This window comes from Hakea prostrata, chromosome 5 (genome assembly GCF_041222555.1).
Source record: "Hakea prostrata isolate BN-2017 chromosome 5, UWA_Hpros_2, whole genome shotgun sequence".
In the NCBI taxonomy this organism is placed as follows: Eukaryota; Viridiplantae; Streptophyta; class Magnoliopsida; order Proteales; family Proteaceae; genus Hakea; species Hakea prostrata.
Window position 1 is genome coordinate 25,242,163 of NC_142604.1, and position 7,063 is coordinate 25,249,225.

At 36.5% G+C, this 7,063-nt stretch overlaps 1 long non-coding RNA gene across 1 annotated transcript; it reads left to right on the forward strand.

The window, feature by feature from the left end:
• Nucleotides 1–2,894: 2,894 nt before the first annotated feature.
• Nucleotides 2,895–5,770, forward strand: LOC149015742 (uncharacterized). Its single transcript, XR_016173643.1, has 2 exons — nucleotides 2,895–3,314; nucleotides 3,616–5,770. It is a non-coding gene; the product is annotated as an uncharacterized LOC149015742 (long non-coding RNA).
• The last annotated feature ends 1,293 nt before the right edge of the window (nucleotides 5,771–7,063 follow it).

Below are 7,063 nucleotides of genomic sequence, written 5' to 3' on the forward strand. Positions count from 1 at the left end.
GAACATCACCATATGGCTTTAAGAACATAGAGTGAATTGGGGGATTCACTCTAGGGCTAATAGAATCAGAGAAGAGGCCATTACAATAGTGTAATACCTTCCTCTTAATCAAGCAATTAGAAGAAAATAAGAGAGAATAGATAAAAAAAAGAAACAAATTGATTACTAACCTTTTTAGAAGAAGATTCGATGAAGAAACTTGAACGGATACTTGGGGATCTTCCTTGGCTTCGAAGAAGAGGTTCTAGGGTTCTTCCCACGTTCTTCAAAGGTTTAGAATTGATAATGAGTGAAAAACACGGAGTTCCCCTTTAAATAGAACAAAAACCCTTATAATAATCAGAGTTTTTACACTTTTGACCTTACTGTCACTGTTGGTCGATTGGTTGGTCGACTAGCCAGTCGACCAATGCTGTCAGCAAGTCCAATTTAGGGAAATCAAGGTCCAAACCTCAATATCTTTGGATGGACTTCTCACAACTCATCAAACAACTTACCTAGCATGGAGGGATGCCTTCAAACCATGTCCAACTTGGCTTTAAGTTCAACAACCAGGCTCACCTTCATCAATGTGCAGTTTCTTGTCCAACTCAAACAAAGTTTCCAAGTATGGAACACCATCATCAATTTTCATGGGTTCTGGATCCAACACCATGTCTTTCATTGAGATGGCCCATAGTTGCCTTCTTCCCACACTTCGGGTCTTCGGACCTAAAAACAATAGGGTTTCAGGGTTAGGGTTAGGGCTGGATTTCACAGACGAAGTGTCCAAGGCACCACATAATGCATTACAAATTTGTTATGTGCTCATACAGACATAGCAAAGCGGCCATGTGCAGGATTTTCCTAGAGGAGATTGATGCTATGTCTTAAAGCGTGTCTACTTATATAGATACTAACATAATTAGATTTATAAGAGCTTATCCATAATTACATTTCATCTTTGCATTTCATTTGCATTTTATAATACATATATGAATTAAATGCTTGTATATGATTTTGTTGTCTTCACTGAGTTCATTTGAACTCTATCTCGTGTGGAAATATTATTTTTAGATTTTTATACAGGTTATGAGGACAATATTCTTGGAGAGTTCACCGTCGATTGCAATCGTTTGAGATACCATTAAGACAAGATACCGAGGCACACAAAGAGTATTGCCCTTGCTTGGATTGCTCCAATGGAGTCCAACATTTCTGAGGATTCGAGGATTATATTTGGGAACGTGGTTGCCTTGACTACTTTTAGTTACATCTTTATTTATTTGTTAGGCAAGGGCGTTACCTACCTAATTAAGCATTTTAAGACTTCAATTGTTATAACAATGAACTTTATATGTTTAACTCTGATAATATTTTGATATTTAAATCTTGAATAATTGTAATAACTTACATTTAATACCTTTTAATTGCTTGCTCCTTTGTTTACGCTATTGTGTATCAAATGGTTATGGATTGGCCAACAACCTAGATCTTATGGTTATGGTTCACCTCCACGGGTATTTGGGTAAGTTTGATGCATGCTGGGTGGGGTGTGACTTAAATGCTTCGTTCTGCAACAAATATTGAAACAAAAATTGAAAACCCCAGATGATGATTTCATGAAAAGTTAGAGAAACCTAACAGCCAATTCCTTCCTCTTCTTCTTTGCTCTTTTGCTTGATTGCTTCGGTAGCAAGTTTGAAGGGCTCTTTGAAACTGAATCGTAGTAGAAACAGGGAGAAGTTGGTATGGTTTCTCAACTTTAGTTCGATTTTCGGCAATGACAGCAAGGGGCGATGGTGGGGTTTTCAATGAGATAGAGGAAGAAGATGGGTGAAGGGAGAAAACCTAGGAGCAAAATGGGAGGAAAATTTAACTGAGGGTAATTTGGTCTTTTTACAACTAAAAGGATATATGAATCATTTGGCCATCAAATTTAACGATCAAATGTTTGACCGTTAAAGTGGGTAATTTGTAATTTTACGAAACCGTTAAAGTGAACGCCGTGCAATTTAGCCTACGTAAGTAGGTAGTCCGAAATTATAGGCCCACTTAAGTAGGCGCCCAGCAAAAAACTCTTTATTTTTTGTTTACTAGACTATTCCCCATATGCGTTAAAGGATGATATTAGACACATTGAATGTTCCATTTTGAATATTTATCATGCATTGTTATTAATGATTATATCAAAATTTTTGAAGTAAAAGGAAAACTTAGACTTCATATACATTTTTTACTCAACTTAAACATCTAGTTTTTTTACTGGATTTTTTTAGCAAACAAATAATTCTCGAATCTGAATTTGATTCCAAAATTTAATTTGTTTGTTTGTTTTTTGGTTGCCAACTCCGGTTTTTATAAATCGGTGTTCGATCCGCGTCGTACACTTGGCTGTGGTGAGTTAGTCTCTCAGCGGGGATTTGTATTCACAAAGATTCGATACCGGAACCTTGCTTAAGCGGACTAAGTTGCTTACCACTTGGACCAACCCCTGTTGGCTTTTAATTTATTTGTTTATTTTACCTTTTTTTGACCAAACTGATAAATTTATTAATGGAACTATTCCAAATTCCCGAATTCAAAATAAATAACTATTATCTAGCCTAGCTCTATACTGTTACTACATATATCTACAAAATATAATAGAGTTTCATTTTTACATTAAAAAAATCCTTTCAACATCAACAAATCTGAAAGAATTTCCCTTTTTTTTTTTTTGGTTCTCTAGATGACTTTTTAAATCTAAATGATCATAACAGTGGATAATTTTAATATTTAAAATTTCTGAATAAAAACCAGATTGAATAGATCTTGATCGTTGAAACCCAACGATGCTTATTGGGTAGAAAGATGCCCTAAATCTGGCCTATATATATTCATTGTGGAGCAAGGAAGTGATGGAATCTGTGAACTTGTGTTAAGCGGCTATGGCGACCAGGAGAAGGGGGAGGAAAGGTAGAGCCTTGGGAAGCACTAGGAATGGGTTGGTTGCGAAAGATCTCTCTCATAAAGTTTTATTACATATGAGACCTAACCAGATCTGAGAAAAATCTTTCCAATGCCACCCATTCCCTTCGTTTCCTTCCGTTCCTCCTTTTCCTTCCTTGCCTTCGGATTAGTCTTCGATTCTCGCTCTGTTTCTGCCAAATCTGGTTCTTCGTTTCTGTATAGAGCAGATCTGATCAAATATGATTTTCGTTTGACCATAGAAGCTTTAGGGTTGGGTGGATGGGAAAGATTTTTATTGATGTTAATTCAAAGTAATGAATGATTTTTCCCAATCCGCCGATTCCTGAGACTTTGCATGGTTTATCTCAACGCTCTTGAAGGAGGTAAAAAGCTCTTTTGTTATAGATCTGTAGTTGATTACTTACGATTGTCTTGTTTGCTTTTTTATTTTTTATTTTTTATTCTCTTCTGCAAGGGTTTTGCAGATTTTGTTCTCTGTGCTGTTTTATATTGACGGTGCAGAGAATTTGATCTTCCTTGTTTGTGTTTCAGTGTTCTGGAGATTCTTTGGACGGATTCTAGGGTTTTTTAAGTTTAATCTCTCTGGTTTTGGGTTAATTTAATGAAACATTTCTAACTTTTAACTTTTCATGTTTGATCTTTGTTTCTGCAAGCATGAAACAGGCAATACTGGTTTCTCTGTTTCACAGCTTCTGGGGCGATCTTGTGTTCACCAGGGCTTTTTGGTGTGTACGTTTGGAGATTCATTGGAAACATTAGTGCTGTTAAATTATTGTTTTTAATCTTATTATAAAAGTAGAACTATTCCCTGATTCCTTACCTCCTCAACTCATTTTTCACCCATTCCGGGGAACACTATAATGGAGGGACTATTGCAACAAAAAGGAAAAGAGCAAGTAGCCTTTGTATCTTTTTGGTGTTAAGATGTAACTTATTTTACAGAGAAACCCTCTCGGTAATAACAGCCTGCAGCCTCGGTATTTTAGTGTAATTTAATAAAGAGACATTAAAATGTATTGTATCAGTTGGGTCAAATATGAATATATATGGTATGGTATTGTAAGATAATCCTCATCAGTGAACATACTTAGCATTTGTCAACCCTTAGTCCCTGATCAATCAACCCTTAGTCCCTGATCAATCGCTCGTTGTTTGATAAAATCTGATTCCCTGAATCGTTTAGTGCTTTTTCTTTTGTGAGTCTCAAATTCACTGCGAAGTGAGGTATCATCATCTATTCTTCTTGGTGCTGGTGCGGCAGCTAAGAGGGGATTTTTGCTGATCCTAATCGGAGAATTACTGCACGGTGCAAATGCCTGCGAGTTGAACTTGTTCCTTCAAATTGAGGGAGTTAGAGTTTCCTAGTTTGAAACCAACTTTAGTTCACTGTAAGTGTTTTCTTCTTCCTCTGTTAACTGATCTTGAGTTTTGGTTGTTTTGTCTTAATGTTGGAGTTGAAAGTATACGATTCACGATTTGACTTCATGTGTTTGTGGTTGAGAATCGAATCCGGATCATCACCCCCAACGGGTTTTCCACAAAAAAAAAAGAAAATATAAAAAAATAAAAATAAAAAAAAACCCTCCCATCACTGAGTCCGGATCTGCGACCCGTTTGTGCTCTCCCGATGGCTTGCCACCACAAAAACAGGGGGGGCCAGGGTGGTGATGGGAGGATTTTTTTTTTGTTTTTTTTACATTTTCAGTGGTGGGGCCTACCTTTTTTGTGGTGGAAAACCCGACGTGCTCCCCGTCGGGGGTGATGATCTGGATTCCCCATCACCACCTTGAGTCCGGATCAGCGACCCGTATGGGTGATCTGGATTCCCCATCACCACCTTGAGTCCGGATCAGCGACCCGTATGGGGAGCACAAAGTACTCTCTCCACGCTTCCTGACCACACACATTAGTGGGGCCCACGGTAAAAAATACTTTTTGGAAAAAATAAAAAAAAGTTTTTTTTTCACCAGTGGGATCCACTGATGTTTGTGGTCAGGAAGCCATGGGGGAGCACTCTGTGCTCACCCGACGGGAAGCCATGGGGGTGCTCGCCCGACGGGGAGAAGATCCGGATTCCACCACCCTGGCCCCCCTGTTTTTTGTGGTGGTAAGCCGTCTCCCCCGACGGGTCGCAGATCCGGACTCTTGAGAATCTTACGCTGTTTTGGAAATTTAGGTGTTCATTTCTAGTAAAGATTCTGGAGAATTACCGTCTTTTCTCTTCTTCATTAGTTTACTTCTACACTGTATAGCGGCCCTTCTCAAATCTATTTTTCTGTTGGACGTTCCTTAACTTTGAGACCCTTTTTTAGTGTTTCAAACCGGAAGATGCCACAAGTTTCCAAGACTCTTTTGTTTCTGTTTTAAGTTGAATTTTGATTTCCTAAAAATTGTCTTGGCACAGCGTTTTGTGGTTCTTGTTGCCGAATGATAACTCAAGGTTTTAGGGGTTTTTTTTATTAATTATTTTTCGGTATGAAGGTGCTTGTGCTTTTTATATATAGGGACAGGAATATTACGTATGCTGTCGGTGGGATTTGAACCCACGACCTCTCCATTGAGAAGCAGGTTCTTAACTATCCTATTACTCTTAATCCATGATTTCTTTTTATTAATTTTTATTTTAAAAAATGAGTAAAAATATTTTTTTTTGACAAAATTGCCCAAAATAAAATTAGTTTAGTAATTTTTGTTGAGAATAAATTATAAAAGGAAAAATGAGTTTAGTAGGTTAAAAAGAGAAAAACTATCCAAAGAAATCTTATTAATCAAAATATCAATCCTTGAATAATTATAATAAAAAATACATCAAACAAAATATTAGGTGAATGAAAACATATTATAGGTAGTTCTTTAGCCAGATTAAATTACCAATTGTTTGTACTACCTTGAGCTACGACCATTTCTGAAGAAAAAAGCTTTAATGGTACATAACCACAATCGATTACAAGACGAACCGAAGCAGATTTGACAGCAAATCCCCGAATTTTTCAGGAGGATTGTGTTATAAATTGCAGTTTTACAAACATGTCTTAATGAAATCTACAAAGTAAAAAAAAAAATACACTACGAGGAAGCATAGATTGGCCCTCGTCAAATAAAACTCAAATGGTGACAATAAATAAATTAGTATATAAAGATTTCAGAACATATTAGAAGAAAAAGTTGGAAAATAAAAACCAAATACAAATAAAACCATCCGACATGGGTTGTGTATCAGCAATACCCGCTTTAGTATTTAGTTGGCGAACAAAATAAAATTGGAGAAATTGTTGTGCTTGAAATACCGAGAAAGAATGATCCTTACAAGCTTTATATGATTCCAAACCACGAAACTCACCATTGGATGCCCCCAATATAATCAGGTGGATGGAATTTAACGACTAAATCAGAAGTCTTGAAAAAAAAAGCAAGAAGAAATTTACAAATCAAGGTCGACAGAATTTTCACCAGAATTTAAATATTAAATGATTTATACTCTGTAAATGATTGCGAATGAAAATAGGGCTCTTTATTAGATCATATCATTTTGTGCGTACACGCCTAAATCACAACAGTTGGCTTAATAAGTCATAACAACGTATCCACCTACAAATCTTTTGATAAAATTGTTACCCTCCGCCGTTCCTCCTCATTGACCTATTGATTGCAAACAGATGACGGTAAGCGCCTGAATTACGAGTGGCTGATAAGCTTCTATGATTCTTTATATTCAAGAAGGTAGATTTCAATACTTTGCTTCCGCCACATGTATCAATATCTAACAACTTAAAAAGTATCATGGAGAGAAAAACAACATCCATCTAGTAGCATTGACAGGTTTGTACATCTCATAAGAGTTAAATGCATGAAGATAGAAAATAAAATTCCAAGAGAATGTTGTTTCTCTATCTAACATGGGAGATATAGTATGATAGGTCATATATATTATTCTAGAAAAGGAAATGATAGATCATTACTTGGATTCACTAATTCCAAAATAGAAAAATTGCGGCTGAAGAAAATAAAGATCCACGCACTCCTTCCTCCACAAAATTTGTTATCAGCAAATCTTTCTCAATCTCGTGGAAAGAGAATAGAATCTACAACTCAAGTACCGTTGTGGATCGAT